The sequence below is a fragment of the Podarcis vaucheri genome, assembly GCF_965113315.1.
Source record: "Podarcis vaucheri genome assembly, chromosome: W".
NCBI lineage: Eukaryota > Metazoa > Chordata > Lepidosauria > Squamata > Lacertidae > Podarcis > Podarcis vaucheri.
In genome coordinates this window covers 8,477,271-8,498,087 of record NC_138757.1, presented here as the reverse complement: position 1 = coordinate 8,498,087, position 20,817 = coordinate 8,477,271, and the positions used below count along the sequence as shown (strand labels likewise).

Below are 20,817 nucleotides of genomic sequence, written 5' to 3'. Positions count from 1 at the left end.
TGTGCTCTTCCTGGCTAGTTTAATTTAATTTGCTGCCTTTTAACAGCATTTGGAGCAATTAATTTCTGCTAATCACTAGCAGCCTGGGAGTTGCTATTTGCCCTGCCTGGCTTATTTCTTCATCTGCTGTTAACTACTTTCCTTATTTTGCTCTTTCACTGGAAGGTTTATCTGCTGGTTGGTTGCTCCTGAGAATTTATTAAGTTTATTAAGAGTTCATTTCTTTAATGCAACATTTAATTCTATTTACTCAGTAATTTTATTGGTTAATTTGGTTAAGTTTGCAGTTGCTTTTGAAATTCATTCGGGGTATTTGGCAGCTTAATAATATTGGGATATAGTGCCTTTGAATTGATATTGCTTATTTAAAGTTTAAACTCCTTGTCAATCATAGAATCATAGAATCATAGAATCATAGAATCATAGAATCATAGAGTTGGAAGAGACCACAAGGGCCATCGAGTCCAACCCCCTGCCAAGCAGGAAACACCATCAGAGCACTCCTGACATATGGTTGTCAAGCCTCTGCTTAAAGACCTCCAAAGTAGGAGACTCCACCACACTCCTTGGCAGCAAATTCCACTGTCGAACAGCTCTTACAATACATATTAGCTCAGAGTTGCTCACTAATCTGTGGGGGCAGACGTGGTTGCCTTTATATTTCAATTGCTGGCAGTGTATACAATACTGAACTAGGCTTGCCAGTGCAGGTGGTGCTGAGCTAATCAAAGCGAAAAGGTTTTCTTTGGCTACTCTTGAACTGTGGTTTTTAGTTGTTGTCTCATGGTGCCCAGAAGGAAGCAGGCAACAGCTACTGGCAACGGAGAGGTCATAGTTGCCATGTGTGCCAAGAAAAACAAACATAGAGTCCAGCACGCTTCCCTTTGCGCAGCTCTGCTGTCTGTCCGTGCTGATCCAAAAATCCTTCCTGCCTCTCCCTCTTGCCGGTAGCAGAGATAAACACAGCGGTGAAGCAATTGCAGCATGTGGGCAATAAATTCACACACACAGGCGTTCCTTATCTTGCTAGCCTTTAATCTTGAAGTAAACCAGATCTTACATCTGTCCGGGTGACAAAGCACACATCTTGCACCCTCTCTTCGCTAAAAGCGAAACCAGACTGAAACTCTCGGAGTCAAGCCACTCCCGTAGAAGTTTCTAACCACGCCTCAGGAAAGAGACGTCACCACAGAACTCTTTAACCCTGTGAGTTCTGAAACCAATAACAACAGCAACCCCCGGCACTGGGTCAAAACGTGTACCTGCGACCAGGTCCCAGTCACAGTCTGCCCATTTGGGTAGAGGTTCTTCTTCACTTGCAGGACAGGCGGTAGGGCAATTAGGGTTTGCATTGGTGGGTATGGCCAAAGACCTGCAGGCAATGTCTCAGTTTTTTGCAGAATTTGATACTTTGATGGATCAGTTTAGGCCTCAGGCTACGAGCCAAGCTGTCGACTTACAGCCTACCCCTGATTTTATACCGGGCACCATAACCAGTGCCTCCAGTTTGTCTCAGACCTGCGATGAATCTGAGGACCTGCCTAGTACATCCCCAGCTTTATTTAGTGACTCACAGCTTTCTGGTTGGTTATCCCAGCCTAGGTCAGTGGCAACAAAAACCCAGGGTAATCCGCCCTCTACCGCGTTGCAGCAGCGTTGCACTATAGATACTTCCAATGCCCAGCTGGGGGTGGCAGCGCAGACACGGCATCCGCGTGCCGGGATCACCTGATCCACTCGTAAGGTTGCTTCTCCCCCTCCTTCCCAGTCGTCCTCTAGTTGGCAACTCCCTTTAACTTCCTCTAGTCTCGCACAGGCTGATGCTGTGTCACAGGTCCTGGGCTCATACACATCGGGGGGGGGGGAATGAGCTCCCACTTCCAGACGCCGCCAAGGCCCCCAGAAAATGACCGCATAAGAAGCATTCCAGCAGGAAGAGCAAGAGGTCCAGGGATGCCGACTCGGATACGGATTCAGGTACTTCTTTCAGCTCCGACTCCGATGAATCACAAGATTTTCCACTGGGGTCAAGGGGAGGGAGTTCCTGGTTTACCATTATGGGTATGGAATATGAGACCTAATTCGCATCGCAAAAAGTTTGGGGGGATTTAGGAATGCAAGGATGGGACCCTGGTGGAGGATGTTAAGATGTCCACTAACACACCCAGGGACATTATCCTTGGTAACCACCTTTTATCAAAAACCATGGCAAAAATATTGACTGGCCAATACGTTGACATTTTAAAATTAGTCCCACCTGACCAGTTTCAGGGTAAAGCTGAAAAGAAGCGCGGTTATGGGAAGTGTAAATCTAAGACATCCAGAGTTGACAGGACTTTTGGAAAGTGGATAGATGGCTTTCAAAGTGTTTTTGTGCATAGTGGAGGCGGCCTATCCAAAGCGAGCCTTGCACCTAATTGTCTACCCGTCACATGTGCGGATGGCCTATGCTATGGCGGGTGAGGCAGCTGCAATAACATATGATGAGACTTTCTGCAGGAATGCTGCATTGTTACCTAGTGCACGCTGGGATTGAGTGGACCAGCATATTTGGCTCATGGTTGTGGCGCCTCATATTGAAAAGAAACCACTGGAAACTAGTAAATTGGGCAAATCAGATGCCAGAAGGGACCCTGCCACATAGTATCTTGGGAGTTCAATAAAGGCCTCTGCCAGAGGCAGAATTGTAGGTACTCTCATGAGTGTGGCAGTTGCCTAGGTAGCCACCCGGCAGTGTTCTTCAAAGGTAAGCAGTCCTTTCGGGGGGCAGGGGGTATCACCAGCAGAATGCATGGGGTGCCCCCCTTGCACCCACAGGTGCCTGTAGGCAGTAATCCCTTACCCTCGCATTTTCACCCATCAGGCAGCCGGCACTTAAGACCCCTTTTGGACATTTACCCAAATAAGGAAGCAGCTTATAACCTTTGTGATGGGTTTCTCTGTGGGATTTCAGATCCTGGTGCCCTTAAGGCATCAATTTCTCAATTTCCCCCACTTAAAAAGTTACTCTCAGGGAAATTCAATCCTTGCTGGGACATTTTGAACTTTGCTTCTCGTGTAGTGGCCCCCGGACGTCCTTTCTGCTCACGTCTGGCTAGGCTTCAATCACAGGGTGTGCCTCCCCAAGTCAGTAAGATGGGACCTTCAGGTTTGGCTACTGTTTTGGGGAAAATACAATGGGATATTCCTTTGGCAGGACGCTTTAAGGCTATCCACAGATTTTCAGGTTCATTCGGACACAGCAGGATCCCTGGGCTTTGGTGTATTCTTCAAAGGCCGCTGGTGCGCCTAGGTGTGATGGCCTGGGAATCTGATTCAGAAGCTGAATCTGAGGAGTCCCAGCCTGCACAGGAGTCCCCGCCTCCAGGGCCGGCTGAGCTGGGGCAGGGGCTTGAATCTGAAGGGCCTGCACCTGTGCCGGATCCTCAGGAGCAGACACCAGATGAATCCACTCTGGCACCGGAGGTGATTGAGGACCCATTGCCTGCAGGTGCGCCTCTCCCAGCCCTGTCAGGGGAAGGTGAAGCTGCTCCTGGGTCCAGTAACCCTCCAGCCTCTCCTGAGCTGCAGAGGCTCAGGGCAGAGAGGCGGAGGGAACTGGGTTCTCTCAGGAGGAGTGCTCACCTTAAGGCCAGGAGAGGCGGGTCACCTGTGGGCCGGGACCGCCCCTGGCCTCAGAGGAGATAAAGGCCAGTCAGCCCAGTCCCAGGTTGCGGGAGCAACATCATTGGAAACCTGTTTCTGCCAGCACCCAGACCTGTTCTTCCGGAGTTCCCGACCATGCCTGGCTTCTTGCTTTGGACCCCGCTTTGCCCTTGGTGGACAGTCTCCAGACCCTCAACCCAGGACCGGACTCTGACCACGCCTCTCAGTAACCCCCCCCCCGGGTCCAGCACACTAGCAATGGCTTGCCGGCTGGCGTGGTAAGTCCATTACCTGTGATTTAATGTTCTTGGAATTTTTCCCATATTAGTAGTAGTTCACCTATGGACTGAGGAATTCAGAGGTCACCGTGCCTACTTTTAGACCGATATCCAGTCCGTAGTCAATGCCCTGGCTAGGCAGTCATCACGTTCTGAAAGGGTTTCGTGTTTGCTTTGCTTATTCGTCTTGTGGTGCCTGCAGTTTAACATCCCAGAGCATCTATGGAGCCTTGGAAATGAGACGTGATGCAGGGAGTATTGGCTTCAGTTGCACCCTCTTCGCTCAGGTCCTACAAGAACATATTGAGTGCCTGGAGGCGGTTGGAGGATGGATGGCGGCTAATGGATTGAAGTTGAATCCTGACAAGACAGAAGTACTGTTTTGGGGGGACAGGGGGCGGGCTGGTGTGGAGGACTCCCTGGTCCTGAATAGGGTAACTGTGCCCCTGAAGGACCAGGTGCGCAGCCTGGGAGTCATTTTGGACTCTCAGCTGTCCATGGAGGCGCAGGTCAATTCTGTATCCAGGGCAGCTGTCTACCAACTCCACCTGGTACGCAGGCTGAGACCCTACCTGCCCGCGGACTGTCTCGCCAGAGTGGTGCATTCTCTGGTTATCTCCCGCTTGGACTACTGCAATGCGCTCTACGTGGGGCTACCTTTGAAGGTGACTCGGAAACTACAACTAATCCAGAATGCGGCAGCTAGACTGGTGACTGGGGGCGGCCGCCGAGACCACATAACACCGGTCTGGAAAGACCTACATTGGCTCCCAGTACGTTTCCGAGCACAATTCAAAGTGCTGGTGTTGACCTTTAAAGCCCTAAACGGCCTCGGCCCAGTATACCTGAAGGAGTGTCTCCACCCCCATCGTTCTGCCCGGATGCTGAGGTCCAGCGCCGAGGGCCTTCTGGCGGTTCCCTCATTGCGAGAAGCAAAGCTACAGGGAACCAAGCAGAGGGCCTTCTCGGTAGTGGCGCCCGCCCTGTGGAATGCCCTCCCATCAGATGTCAAAGCGATAAATAACTACCTGACATTTAGAAGACATCTTAAGGCAGCCCTGTTCAGGGAAGTTTTTAATCTGTGATATTTTACTGTATTTTGGTTTCTATGGAAGCCGCCCAGAGTGGCTGGGGAGACCCAGCCGAATGGGCGGGGTACAAATAATAAATTATTATTATTATTATTATTATTATTATTATTATTATTATTATTATTGTGCACAATCATTCTTTTAGGATTGGAGCCGCCATAATGGCAGCCCACTGGGGTTTGCCAGCAGACAGGATAAAGGACATGGGGCGGTGGCGGTCTGATGCTTTCAAGGGCTATATCCGTGACAGCTTGTAATCTGAGGCATGCCAATTCTAATCCGTCACTGTCATTTCTTACTTTCCAGAGGCAAAGAGCATTAAGATTTGGATTGTGGGATACATCATTGGGCTTGTGTGATTGCAGCTGGCAGTGGCCTGGGGTGCCAGCTGCATTTGCCTGAGCACATCAGAGTTTCCTGGATAACGAGGCATGGAATGCGTTGGGATGAGATGCTGCCGATTGTGAAGGCCAGGGCTGCTGCACAGGGCCCTCCTAACTCCTTGGTTTTGCAGCTGGGAGAAAACGATTTACCTTTTTGGAAAGGCGTGGACTTGCTTTTGAACATCAGAAGGGACTTAGACGAATTTGCATTGGAGTTCCCAAAAGTGACTGTTATTTGGTCTCTACTCTTGGAGAGATGCGTTTGATGTGACAGTTCTTGCCTATTGGTTGGTGACCCTTGCAGGACTCCCTGCAGGGGGGGCAGGAGTCAGATATAGTCGGATCAATTCCAATGCCTAAGCCAATACTGCTAACATCCAGCTACATGCTGACCTGCTCACCTAGAACCGGGGTGGTGGTGGTAGTGTAATATTTGCAGCAAAACAGATCCATTTTAAGCACAGGAGCCTGCAATTTACAGGACAGTGAGTAATAATTGCTAGGTCAAGTGAGATTTGGGATCTTTTGAGGAGAATTAATCACAGGAGTGTTTTTTAAAAGGTATTTGTGTACTAGTTGTTGATTATCTCTCCCCCCTGCCGCTCCTATATATCATGGTTCTAAAACATGATTCCCTGAATTAACATTGTTTAATGAAAACAGTATTGTGTATGAAGAAGTTTGGAGGAAAAGTTCAAAATGGGGACAGGATGGAAATGGAAATGAAATGTTATTGGTGTGTCTGGTACATACAATGAAATGAGGCTTATGATTTAAATGCTTTTTGGAGGGAGGGGGAGAGAGAATTGTTCACTTTTTAAAGGTGAATTTCAACTAAAGCAAACCAAATATTTGGGGTAAGATGTTTTTTGAAACTACATTAAAATCCATGGACATCTCATATTTTGAAATAGGTCAACAATTGGGATTGTTCCATTCAGCTGTCACATGTTTACAAAAAACATTTTCTAAAAGCAGTCTATAATATGAACCAAGAACAACATTAGCAGAGCCTGCTTATGCTAGCATGGCAGGAAACAAGCTATACCCATCATTTCTAATATTTCCCCAATGAGCATTATGAAATCACTTTCCCTTTTTGCCTGTGACTGATGTTGAGCTATGGCAAAAACTACTTTCCAGACATATCATCCAGCAACTTTGTTTTGCTGGGATCATGTGCCTGCTTTTTGAGCCATAAATGTATTTATGATAGATATATGAATACATTTTCTTGTAGTGGGCTCAGACTGTGACCACACAGCTTGTTTTGCAATAAACTTTTAAAACTTTCCTCTGTTGCATGCAATTTATTACAACCTTGTTTATTTTTTAAAAAATATTATTATTATTTCATTTCTATACTGCTTTAAATTTTTAAGAAAAATCTCAAAGCGGTTTACAGCATATTAAACATCAATAAAACAATGCAGAATCAAACATTTCTGAAGAAAGTCAAATATAAAGTACACAGTCAAAGCAACACAATTAAGATGACACCAAAATGCCATCTCAAAGATTTCAAAATAAAACATTACAAAGGAGGTCAACCACAATACATATTTAACACAAAATTAGCAAAAAACAAAAACTAAATCTTAAACATTTCAAAAGAAAACATTGATAAGTGAAGTCAAATATAAAATGCACATTTAAAACAGCATAATTAACAAGAAAATAAAATATTATAAGCATGACACAACTGTTTGGAAGGCAAAAAAAGATGGGGCAAAAGAATCCAATAATTAGGATTTGTTGTCAGGCATAGGGATGTCCCTCTGGTCTCCCCAGGGGCCTCTTTAGTAGAGCTGGTGAGTCTGGGCCCCGCCCCCTAGGCCAGGTGGAAACGGCCTTGCAGGGAGCTGCCTTCATGACTCACAGCTGTGCGATGTGATATATGCTGAAAAATATTTTAGTTTTGGGGATTTTTTTTTAAAAAAAACCTTTATACCCAACAGGATGAATTTATTTTTTCTTGCCTGGTTTAAATAAATTTAAGGAAAACACTGACCATTTTGTTTCAAAGCTAATGGCAAATGTATTCCAAAGATTGTTCTGTTCTCTAGCTTACATGATGGTGCCAACGTACATATAGTTAACTTTTTAAAAATAGCAAATTATAAGTTTACTTTAGCTGTAGTTTTACTTTCTTGTTCTCTTTTAGATGCTCATTTTTCTGTGTTTGCATGTATATATGTGTGTCCTGGTCTCTTAACTTCTCTAAGGCTTTCTCTTTAAAACAAAATGTTATTAATGGGAGATCTTAATGGTGTGGTCATCCCAGATTTGGATAGATCTATAAGAAAAAGAGATACAAATGAGGGTAAACTACCCAGGTCATTTTTTGACCTGGTGGATACCACGGGACTAATAGAGATATGGAGACTTAAAAACCCCACAATGAAACAACCCACCTTTTTCTCGAGTCCAAAACAAAGCTGGGGAAGATTAGACTACATCTGGAAATCAAAAGAATTAGTCCCGAGGTCATTTAAACCAGAAATCCTGCCACGGACTTTATCTGACCATAATCCGGTGTATTTGGAGGTGAGAGGAAAAGACCCTTCATCGTTTAGATGGAGAATGAATGAAAGCCTCTTTAATCACCAGAAGATAATAGATAAAGCGAAAGAAACAATTACAGAATATTTTAACTGGAACCTAAATAAAGAAACACCCATAGAAATACAGTGGTGCCCCGCAAGACGAATGCCTCGCAAGACGGAAAACTCACTAGACGAAAGAGTTTTCCGTTTTGGAGGTGCTTCGCAAAACGAATTTCCTATGGGCTTGCTTCGCAAGACGACAATGTCTTGCGAGTTCCTGCTGTTTTTTTTTTCTTCCCCCCCTTTTTCTAAGCCGCTAAGCCGCTTATCAGCTGATCCGATCAGCAGATAAGCCGCTAAAAGCCGCTAAAAGCCGCTAAAAGCCGCTAATAGCGCTAATAGCGCTAATCCGCTAATCCATCAATGGGCTAGCTTTGCAAGATGAAAAAACCACTAGACGAAGAGAATCACAGAACGGATTCTTTTCGTCTTGCGAGGCACCACTGTAGTATGGGATGCAAGCAAAGCCCTTATGAGAGACTTTTTGATTCAAAAAAACAGTCATCAAAGAAGGGGGAGAGAAAATAAAAAAGAGGAAATCTTAGCGCACCTCGTGGAGAATGAGAGATTGATAACAATTAAACCAAAAGATGAAAAAAATAAAACAAAATATAAAGATGTTGCAAACTCAGTTTTCCACGGTGGTGAATCAGGAAGTAGAGTGGAGAATTAAAATGATGAGACAAAATAATAATAATAATAATAATAATAACAACAACAACAACAACAACAACAACAAATGTTATTTATATCCCGCCCTCCCCCGCCGAAGCCGGGCTCAGGGCGGCTAAAAACAATAAAACAGTACAAAAGTACAACACAAACAACACTCTAAAATCATTCATTATAAAATTAAAAGAACTTTGAGTCTGCTAACAAAATAGGAAAATATCTGGCATGGCAATTAAAGGCAAGACAAAAACAAAATATAATATAATATGTAATATAAGAGAGGGAGAAAAGATAATAGAAGATCCCAAAGAGATAAGAAAGGCTTTCCAGAATTACTATAAAGAGTTATACAAGAAAGAGAAAGAAGACGATCATAGAATAGAGGACTATTTACAAAAACATCAATTACAACAAATTACAAAAGAAGAAAGAGAACAACTGAACCAGTTAATCACAGAAGAAGAAGTCGGAAAGGCAATAAAGAAGATGAAGATTGGGAAATCTCCAGGTACAGACGGAATATCAGCTAAATATTATAAAATATTATGTGATCAAATAGCACCAGTATTATGTGTGGTTATGAACAATATCTTGAAAAAGGGCAAAATCCCAAATACGTGGAAAGAAGCCTATATAACCCTAATCCCCAAAAAAGATACTGATGGCCTAGAGGTTAGAAATTACAGGCCCATTTCATTACTGAATAATGACTATAAATTATTTGCAGATGTTTTGGCAGAAAGACTGAAAAGGCTTCTAAACAAAGTAATCCATAAAGATCAAGCTGGTTTTTTACCAGGGAGACAGCTGAAAGATAATGTGAGAATGGTAGTAGATATTATCGAATATTTAGAAAACAGAATTGATAAACAAGCAGCGTTGATTTTCATTGACGTGGAGAAAGCATTTGATAATGTCTCCTGGCGATTTATGAAAAAGAACTTAAAAATAATGGGGATAGGAGAGGAATTTATGAAGGGCGTAGAAGCCATATATCACAATCAAACAGCCAAACTCATTATAAATAATAATGTTTTGGAGACTTTTGATAGCTCAAAAGGGACGAGACAGGGGTTTCCTCTATCCCCCCTGTTGTTTATAGCTGTACTAGAGGTACTCAACAAGACCATGAGAGAAAATCCAGAAATTAAAGGGATTAAGGTTGGACATAAAGAATTTAAAATAAAAGCGTTTGCGGATGATATAGTATTAACTTTGGAAGATCCAAAGAAAAGCTTAAAAGAGGCACTACAAAAAAATAGAAGAATTTGGCAAAGTAGCGGGGTTTAAACTTAATAAGAACAAGAATAAAATGTTAGTGAAGAACATAAGCAAAGAAGAAACAGAAGAACTGCAACAAGAGACAGGAATCACAGTGGCTAAGAAAGTCAAATATCTGGGAATATGGTTGACAGCAAAAAATATAAATCTATATAAAGATAACTATGAGACCCTATGGAGAGAAATTAAGAAAGACTTGGATATTTGGAATAGACTGAGACTCTCTTTTTTAGGGAGAATATCAGTGATTAAAATGAATGTTTTACCTAGAATGATATTGTCAGGGAACTGACATCGGAGCTAGAGGCGGAGGGAAGGCTCTCAAATGATGCTGGAGAAGGGCCCAGCAGGGAGAGAGGCAGCTCCGCAGATGGGGAAGCAAATCAGCGCAACACCAGGGATATAGAGGGGCTGATGGGGGAATCGGCGAGAGGGCTCCAGGACTCTTCACCAGACACCAGCGGGGAGAGCACGGGTCCTCTGCTACCCACGCCCACCCTGCGCAGAAGACTTCCGCGCAGAGAGAGTAGGAGGAGACTGGGTGTCAAACAACTTTTATGTTGGAAAAGATTTAAGAAACTCCCACTGACGGATTCTGCTAGCGACTGAGGCAGCCACAAAGTGAAGGGCTGCCCAGACTGAAAGGTTTAGCAAGGCAACAAAGCCTGGAGAGGCGGCAACTTATGCACGAGCAACCCATACACATTACAGCAATCCGTCAGTCCCTGACGTCGCTCGTGCACAGCGACAGGCAGGCAGCATCATGAGCAAAACTGGAGAAGCTGGCGCCACGCAGGGAGCAGCTGGAGGGCAAAATCTGGTGGAGAGGAACCGAGATTTGGAACAGCATGTGGCTCTGCTGTCAGCGCAACTGGACGAAAGGCGGTCTCAGGATGCTCAGGTCAGACCCACCCCCGTAGCAAGGAAGGTACTGGTACACAAGTTTGGAGGGAAACCCCAGGACTACAGTGCGTTCCGAACAGAAATAGAGTACGCTTTGGAACTGCAACAGAATGATTTTGCAGACGATGGGGAGAGGGTTGCCTATATTGTTGGACATCTGCAGGATGGGGCCAGAGATTGGATCAGGCCCCTAATGGCAACGCAGAATGCCGCCTTGAAAGACCTGAGGAAATTCTTCCAGGCGATGGATGCGATGTATTCCAGTGATGTACAGCAAAGTGTGACTCGGCGGGAACTGATGGGTTGCAAACAGGGGAACCAGTCAGTTAGAGACTACTGGTCACGCTTTGCCATGTTAGTCCACCGGCTCGGGTGTGATTTGGACTCGGAACCTATCCAAATGCTGTTTGAGGAGGGGTTGTCCCCAACGGTGAAGGACGAGCTTTCCCGCGCACCCCGCCCGCAGTCGATGGATCAGCTGACCAAGACTGTGCTTGCGATTGGTGTAAGGCAGGAAGTGCGGGCTCCGGAGAAGCGGGAAGGGAGAGAGCAACGTTACCATGACTACCGCATTCCTGAAATACCAAGGCAGCCTTCCCCGCCGGCAGAGCCCATGGAAATAGATGGGGCGCGCACGCGGGAGATTTCAAACTCCAGTGAAGGTCACAAGAGAGAGGGAAAGGATGGGAAAACCACCAAGAAGTGTTTTCTCTGCCAGCGGCCAGGACATCTTGCCAGGGTCTGCCCGCAAAGAAAGGCCTGGCAAGGGATGGTGGGAGCTGCAGGGGGTGAGGAGGAGATGGTAAAGGAGCAGGGAAACGCCAAAGCTTGGCTGCCACTCAGTGGGCACAGCAGCCAGGCCAGCAACCAATAGAAGTGCCCAAACCAGACCCCCCCAGGGCGGCTATAGCCATAGAAGTGGTGCTAGAACTCCCAAATAGGCACCCAGTCAAGGTGAAAGGGCTGTTGGATTCAGGCAGTTCCTGCAATTTCTTCAGCAAGGACTTTGCAGTAGAGCACCAGCTCCACCTGCTGCCCCTGGATTTCCCCTTGCAAGTAACCACCATTGATGGCAGGGAGCTTCTGGGAGGGGAAGTAACGCACCAGACCCCACCAATGAGAATGAGGGTTTCCAGGCACACGGAGACTATCGCCTTTCACGTAGCCTCACTGGCAGGGCCCCCTATAATATTAGGGATGAGCTGGCTAGTACAACATGATCCAGTGGTGGCATGGCATCAGAGAACGGTCACCTTTGGGTCCGCTTACTGCTTGGAACACTGTTTAGGGGGAGAAACCCCAAGGATGACAGTGGCCAGGGTGGCTGGGATAGCTGTGGAGCTGAAAGGGGAGGTGCCACCACAATATGCTGACCTGCAGGAGGTCTTCAGCGAGAAGGAGGCAGATAGACTACCCCCACATAGGCCCTTTGACTGCCAAATCAACTTGCTCCCTGGGGCACAGCTACTGGTGGGTAAACTGTATGCCATGTCGGACAGGGAGATGAAGGAGTTGCGGGAGTTTATTGACAAGAACCTGAAGAGGGGGTTCATAAGGGAATCAAAGGTGGTGGGGGGCAGTCCGGTGTTCTTTGTGGACAAACCTGGACTAACCAGCCCAGATTGGTCGTAGATTTTAGGGCGTTAAATTTGGTATCAGAACCCGTGACCTTCCCAATGCCCAGGATTGACGACATTTTAACACGGGTGAGGCAGGGGAAAATTTTTACCAAGCTGGACCTCAGGGGAGCCTACAATTTGATTAGGATGAGGGAGGGGGACGAATGGAAGACCACAATGTTCACCCCCTGGGGGCCTTTGAGTACTTAGTTATGCCATTTGGATTACAGTCAGGCTCCGCCTGTTTTCAAGCTTTCATGCACCACATGTTGGGGTCCCTGCTGTACAAGAACTGCGTAGCCTTCTTGGACGACATCTTAATCTATTCGGACAATGAGAAGCAACATGTCAGAGACGTCAGGGAAGTGCTGAAGAGACTGCAGAAGCACCAGTTGTGGGTCAAGCTGGAGAAATGTCAGTTTCACGCCAGAGAAGTCGGGTTTTTGGGGTACAAGTTGTCAGACAAAGGCTTAGCGATGGACCCAAGCAAGGTGCAGGCAGTGCTGGAGTGGAAGGCTCCCAAAAACCGGAAGGACGTGCAGAGGTTCCCAGGGTTCAGCAACTTCTACAGGAAGTTCATCAAGAACTTCGCCCACTTGACAGCATCCATCACAGACTGTCTCAATAGCAAAAGGAAGTTCGCCTGGACAGAGGAGGCCCAACAATCCTTTGAAAAACTGAAGAAGGCGTTCGCATCGGAAGAGCAGCTCCTGCACGTGGATCTGGAGAAACCCATGAGGCTAGAGACCGACGCGTCAAACAGAGCCATTGGGGCGGTTCTTTTGCAGCCAGGGAGGAGCAAGCAGGAATGGAGACCGTGTGCCTTCTTCTCAAGAAAGCTGAACAAGTTGGAGCAAAACTATACGGTGTATGACCGCGAACTGCTTGCGATCTATGCGGCGTTTCGGCGATGGCGACATCTACTGATAGGGGCGCAGCACAAGATCCAGGTTTGTACAGATCACAAGAACTTGGAATACTGGAGGACCGCACGAGTGCTCAACCAGAGACAGATTCGATGGGCACAGGAGTTCTCCAAGTTTTCCTTCGAAATCCAATACGTGCCAGGAGAGGAAAACGTGAGAGCAGATGCTCTCTCCCGGAAACCGGAGTACTTGGAAGGAGAGGGGCCACCGGAGATACGACACGTGATCCCTGAGGACCGATGGGTGTGTGGGGGGGGGAACCTTGGTGGGGCAACAAGAACTGGCTGGACTTACTAGAAATGACGTGTTTGCACAAACTAAAATCCGGGAACTCCGAGACGGAAGAGAAACCCAAGGAGGGTTTGAGGAGAAGGAAGGGGTGCTGTACTATAAGGGGGCACTGTATGTACCGGGGGAGACCCTACGGGGGAAGGTACTCAAACAACTCCACGACAACCCCACCGCGAGGCACTTTGGACAGCACAAAACCATGATGCTCGTCACCAGGCAGTTCTGGTGGCCCAGGGTGAGGGAGGATGTACGGGAATATGTACGGGGTTGCGACCGCTGCCAAAGGGCAAAGGGGGAGCGGACGGCCCAGCAGGATTACTGGAACCCTTACCCACCTTGGGAGGTGGTATCCATTGATTTTATGACCGATTTGCCCAAGTCCCGGGGGAAGACAGCGGTCATGGTAGTGCTCGATCTACTAACAAAAATGTGCCATTTTATAGCTTGCTCACATGCGGTCACGGCAGAGGAAACAGCCAGGTTGTTTGTAGATCACATCTTCCGGTTGCATGGGGCTCCTTCGAGGGTCATCTCCGACCGCGGGAAACAATTTACTTCCCGTTTCTGGAGGAAGCTCATGAGCTTGCTGCAGGTCGAAGTGGGCTTCTCAACGGCGAGACACCCGGAAACCAACGGGCAAGCAGAAAGAGCGAACAGTATTCTCCAGCAATACCTACGCTGCTACGTCAGCGAGAGGCAGAACGATTGGGTAGAAAAACTAGCGCTGGCTGAATTTGCGTACAATAACGCTGAACATGTGTCAACGGGAATGAGCCCGTTCATGGCCAATTATGGGTGTCACCCCAGGCCCTTCCCGGGGAGTGGGGAGGAAGGTTGGAGTGTACCGGCAGCAGAGCAGTTTGTGGAAGAAATGGAAGCCCTGCATCAGCAACTTAAGATGAACTTGGAGCGGGCCAAGGAAATTTACAAGAGGCAGGCAGACAAGCGCCGTAGGGAAGGGGAGACCATACGGGTGGGAGATCGGGTGTGGTTGTCAACCCAAGGGTTACCTTTTAAGGGGGGTGCAAGAAGTTGCAACCTAGGCAGCTGGGACCGTTTGAGGTAACACAGCAGTTGAACCCCGTGGCATTCAAGCTCAAATTGCCAGACAGCATGAAGATACACCCGGTGTTCCATAGGTCCCTACTCTCGCCGTACAGGGAAGGAAGGGGATTCCCGGGGCGAGAGGGAGAAGTCACCACACACCCGCAGGTAGAAGAGAGGGAGCACCACAACTTGGCCACGGAAATACTTGATTCAAGGTGGCGAGGGCGCCAGGTGGAGTACTTGGTGGCTTGGGAGGGAGAACCCGGGTCGGAGGCGGCGCGAAACGGCAATGGCGGTCCTCTTTACGCTGTGAAGAGGGGCTCCGCGGAAAAGGGTCGTCCGCTGCGGCAAAGCGGAGACCCGTTAAGAAAAACCACAGGTAGAGTGAGCCTGTGGTCGTGGGACTCGGCGGGCACCAAGAGCGACCTCGGAAACGAAGAAGGGACCCCGTAAGGGGCTCCGGAACGTGGAGGGGGTAGCGGTGCTGTGAGTTCATTGCTCTTTCCGCGGAAGTGAAGCCGCGCGGCTGCTGCTGATGAGCGCTGACCTTTCTTCTTTGAACATTCGATTCTAAACAACATACCCGTGAGTAAGATCATCAAGATTTTTGAATTTAAATTTGGGAAATTTGGCTGAAAGCGGGAGACGTTAAAAAGGAAGTCCATCTTCCGGCTCTGCTTAAAGTCTCAAGCAAAGACTTTTAAAAGCTGAAGCGCTAAAAAGGGTTCTTTTAAAGAAGTTGGATTTTACTCTGCAAATTCGGACTTGACTGCTTAGAAGTAAAAATCGTATTTGTGTAAATGGACTGAACATCGATCGTGATTCCCCCTCTCTCTGGTGGATTATAAAGTTTTGAGAACCCAGCTCCCGGGCTGCCTGGATACAAAAGAACCATCAAGTTGCGGTAACTGTACTTAAAGTTAAAAAGTTACAACGGGGCTATGCTGTGAGATACAAATAAGGAACTGTTGCATGCACCATTGTTAAGAACTTTCATTTTGACCTGGATAAACCTCTGCAAGTTTAAAAGTGAACTTTGAAGGTTTTCTCCTCCTTTTTTCCCCCTTTTCATCTTTCTTTGGGAACTTAATGGTGGAAACTTTTCACTTCGTTTTCTAACTTTTGGGGAGCTCCCCCTACAGGATTGTGGAATATCTAGTCTCTGAGAATTTCTGGTTGTTTTGCAAATCTTCTGTTTGGATGTTTATGTCTCGGATTGTCTTTCCCATGGGATTTATAATTTGACCTTGATACATGGACAGCTGTGGAATGAGTGGCGCTGCAAAAACAAGGGCTGCCAAAAAAGCAAAACAAACTGAACTGTTGCAAACAACTTTGACTGTGCAGCCACGCAGATCATCTGTTCCAATTGTTACAGGCCTGCAAGAGGGAGAAGCCAACCAGCCAGCTTCAGGTGATATGGCCTCAGGAGGGCTGGACCCAGTTTCTAAAGAAATATTGGACCAGCTGGCAGCTTTAAATAAGAAAGCTGATGATCATGCGACTAAATTGAATCAAATGACAGACACTATTAATAAATTGACTGACCAAGTATCTCAGAATACACAGGCAATAGGGAATATTCAAACAACAACATCAGAAAATCGTAAATTGGCCGAAGAAGCAAAATTAAAAGCAGAGCAAGCCAACAAGAAAATTGAGGAAGTAAGAGGGGAAGTAAGGCCACTGAGTAGACAGATTAATGAACAGCAAGCTTTTCTGTCCATGCAGGAATTGAAAAATCGGGAAAGCAATCTTAGGCTGAGAAATATACCAGAACTTGAAAAAGAAGACTTGACTGGCTTTCTGACAGCAGAAATATCAAAGACCTGGGGTTTAGCAGAAGACAAGGACTTCAAAATTGTCACCGCTTTCAGACTGGGAAGAGTGGCGAGGAAGGACAAGCCAAGAGATTGCCTGATCATTTTGAGATCTAGGCAAGAAAAAGACAACATACTCGGCCTACATTTTAAAAATTCATTGGTGATTCAGGGTAAGGCAAGGACTATCTTTTAATTTTAAAGGGAAGAAAGTGAAAATCAGAACAGTAGAGGACGAAGAAAAGTTCCTGAACGATTACGGGGAGGATCTTCGGAAAGGAGTGGCAGGAGCTTGGCCACCACCTCCGCCCGGCTCAACACCGGTTCCACCTCCAGATTTGGACGATAAAGGAGGCGCATCCCTTTTGGGCTAACAAAATTATTCAGGATGTCTCTGCAGCTACTCAGTTGGAACATTCATGGCGCAAATTCCCCCGAGAAAAGGAAAAAGGTTTTTCATATATTGAGGAAAGAACAATTGGACATTATCTGCTTGCAAGAAACACACGTGACCAGGCTCCATAGAAGAGTTCTAATTAATAAAAGATTAGGCCAAGAATTTATTTCTTCAGATAAGGTCAAGAAAAGAGGGGTAGTGATCTACGCCAAAGAGAACCTGTCACCAAAATTTCTGTTTAAAGATGAGCAAGGGAGAATTTTAGCGATTGAAATACAAACACAAGGAGAAAAATTTCTGATTGTAGGAATCTATGCACCTAATGAGGGGAAATCAGAATTTTACAAAAAGCTGCATGAGACAATGCTGGATTATATCGACTATACCAACATCATTGTGATGGGAGATATGAATGGGGTGGTCTCCACACACATGGACAAGTCACAAAGTCAAAACTTAACTAAAGATGGCAGACTACCTAAAACTTTTTTTGAACTAACTGACAATATGGACTTGATTGACATATGGAGGACAAAGAACCCCTTAGGTAAAGAAGGGACATTCTTTTCTGAGGCCCACCTATCATGGACAAGAATCAACCAAATCTGGACAACTAGAGGACTGGCACCTAAGACTAAAAAAATAGAAATCTGCCCTAAAACTTGCTCCGACCATAATGCTCTGAAAATGGAATTGAGACTTATGCCAACTGGATCCTTCAGATGGAGAATGAATGACACCTTGTTCAGAGATCAGGAGATTGTGAAGAAGAAGAAGAAGAAGAGTTTGGATTTGATATCCCGCCTTTCACTCCCCTTCAGGAGTCTCAAAGCGGCTAACATTCTCCTTTCCCTTCCTCCCCCACAACAAACACTCTGTGAGGTGAGTGGGGCTGAGAGACTTCACAGAAGTGTGACTGGCCCAAGGTCACCCAGCAGCTGCATGTGGAGGAGCGGAGACACGAACCCGGTTTCCCAGATTACATGACTACCGCTCTTAACCACGACACCAAACTGGCTCTCCTCACACAGAAGTGTGACTGGCCCAAAAAACTTTGAAGGATTACTTTGAAATAAACTTGAACACTTCGGTGGAAATGAGAACAATCTGGGACGCGAGCAAAGCGGTCATGAGAGGGTTTCTGATTCAGCAGAACTCAATTAAGAAAAAACTCTGGAATGGAAAAAAAGATAAGATACTAGAGAAGATAAAGGAAGGTGAAAAGAGGCTGAGACTTAATCCAAAGTCAAAAGAAGTTTTAAGAGAAATTAAATTTTATCAAGCACAATATGGGAAACTAATAAACCAAGAAGTTGAATGGAAAATTAAACAAATGAGACAAAGAACATTTGAATCAGCAAACAAATGTGGGAAACTGCTAGCATGGCAGTTGAAAAAGAGACAAAAACTGAACTTTGTCACCAATCTGGAGGTTGAAGGGGAAAGCATTCAGAAACCAGAAGAAATCAGAAAATGTTTCCAGAGATACTTCAAAAAATTGTTTATGCAAGGGCCGCAGGAAGAGATTGAGATGGATCAATTTATAAAAATTAACGGATTACAAAAATTACCTCAAGAGAAACAAAAAACCCTGAATTATAGAATAACACAACAGGAAATTGAGAGTGCCATTCAGAATATGCAACTAGGTAAATCCCCAGGCCCAGATGGTCTTACCTCCAAGTATTATAAGATATTAAAAGACTATTTGACTCAACCATTAATGGAGGTGTGTAATCAGATTATGGAGGGGAAGGGGGCACCAGAATCGTGGAAAGAAACTTTCATTCATTGATACCAAAATTGGAATCTGAAAAGACGCAACTTAACTACCGACCCATCTCACTCCTAAACGTGGATTATAAAAATGTTGCTGATATTTTGGCAAATAGATTTTAAAAAGTTCTAAATGAAGTAATTCATAAAGACCAGGCAGGCTTTCTCCCAGGTAGACATTTGTCTGATAACACTAGGTACATTATTGACGTTTTGGAACTATTGCAGACAAATATGAACACGAAAGCAGCGTTAATTTTTATAGATGCAGAGAAGGCCTTTGACAACATTTCTTGGAAATTTATGAAGAAGAATTTGGAAGGGATGGGAGTGGGACGGGCGTTCCAAAATAGCATAGAAGCAATCTATTCAGAGCAGAAGGCTAAATTGATAGTGAACAATGTGGTGACAGAAGAGTTCAAAATTGAAAAAGGGACACGACAGGGATGCCCCTTATCCCCTCTGTTATTTATTTCAGTCCTGGAGGTTTTGCTGAACTTGATTAGGAAGGACCAGCGGGTAGAAGGAATACAGGTCGGAGAGAAACAATATAAATTAAAAGCATTTGCAGATGATTTGGTTTTAACATTACAGGAGCCAGAATCTAGTACAAAAAGAGCTTTGGAACTAATTTATGAGTTTGGTCGGGTGGCGGGATTTAAGTTGAATAAAGCAAAAAACCAAGGTTTTGGTGAAAAATTTGACATCTTCAGAAATAGATGGGTTTCAGAAGGAAACGGAGTTAAATGTGGTTAACAAAGTGAAATACCTGGGGGTAAATTTGTCCGCCAGAAATTTGAACTTATTTAAAGACAATTATGAAAAATGTTGGACAGAAATAAAAAAGGATTTAGAAATTTGGTCAAGACTAAAACTTTCCTTGTTGGGTAGAATTGCAGCTGTAAAGATGAATGTATTGCCAAAGATGTTGTTTCTGTTTCAAACCCTACAGATTGTGGACAGAGTGGAATGTTTTGGAAAGTGGCAGAAAGATATTTCGAAATTTGTCTGGCAGGGCAAAAAGCCCAGGATAAAATTTAAAATACTAACAGATGCGAAAGAAAGAGGGGGATTTGCCCTGCCGGACTTAAGGTTATATTATGAAGCTGCATCTTTCTGCTGGATGAAAGATTGGTTTTTATTAGAAAACACTGATGTCCTAGATCTGGAAGGGTTTAATAATGCTTTTGGATGGCATGCATATCTGTGGTACGACAAGGTAAAGGTCCACAAATTGTTTTAAAACCATATTGTCAGGAAAGCTTTATTCATTGTCTGGACTAAATATAAGGACTTGTTAGAAAACAAGACTCCGAGGTGGCTCTCACCAATAGAGGCAAAGGCCCGAAAAAGACTTAATATGGAGGTTGGCTGGGCAAAATACTGTGAGATAATAGAAAAAATTGGAGACAATTGGAGGTTGCAGAGTTTTGACAAATTAAAAGACAAGGTGCAAGATTGGTTTCATTATGCCCAAATTCAAGAGATCTTTAAAAAGGACAAAAAAATAGGTTTCCAGGTGGAAAAATCAAAATTAGAGACAGAATTACTTGAACCAAAGACTAAAGTGCTTTCAAGAATGTATAACTTGCTGCTTAAATGGAACACTCAGGATGAGATAGTCAAATCAGCCATGATAAAATGGGCTCAAGACATTGGGCACAACATAATGTTTGAAGACTGGGAAAGGTTATGGACCACCGGTTTGAAATTCACGGCATGTAATGCCCTGAAAGAAAATATTATGAAAATGATATATAGGTGGTACATGACCCCAGTCAAACTGGCTAAGATATACCATTTGTCTGATAATAAATGTTGGAAATGCAGAGAGGCTGAAGGGACATTCTTTCACCTCTGGTGGACTTGCCCGAGGGTGAAGGCGTTCTGGGAAATGATTTATAATGAGTTGAAAAAGGTGTTTAAATATACCTTTCACAAGAAACCAGAGGCCTTCCTCCTGGGCATTGTCGGCCAGAAAGTGTTAAAGAAGGATAGAACTTTCTTTTAATATGCAACTACAGCAGCAAGAATTCTTATAGCCAAACATTGGAAGACACAAGATTTACCCACGCTGGAAGA

At 45.2% G+C, this 20,817-nt stretch overlaps 1 long non-coding RNA gene across 1 annotated transcript in view; it reads right to left on the bottom strand.

The window, feature by feature from the left end:
* The window catches only part of LOC309523341, a 708,831-nt gene that overhangs the window by 148,710 nt on the left and 539,304 nt on the right, over positions 1-20,817 (bottom strand). The window lies entirely within an intron of this gene.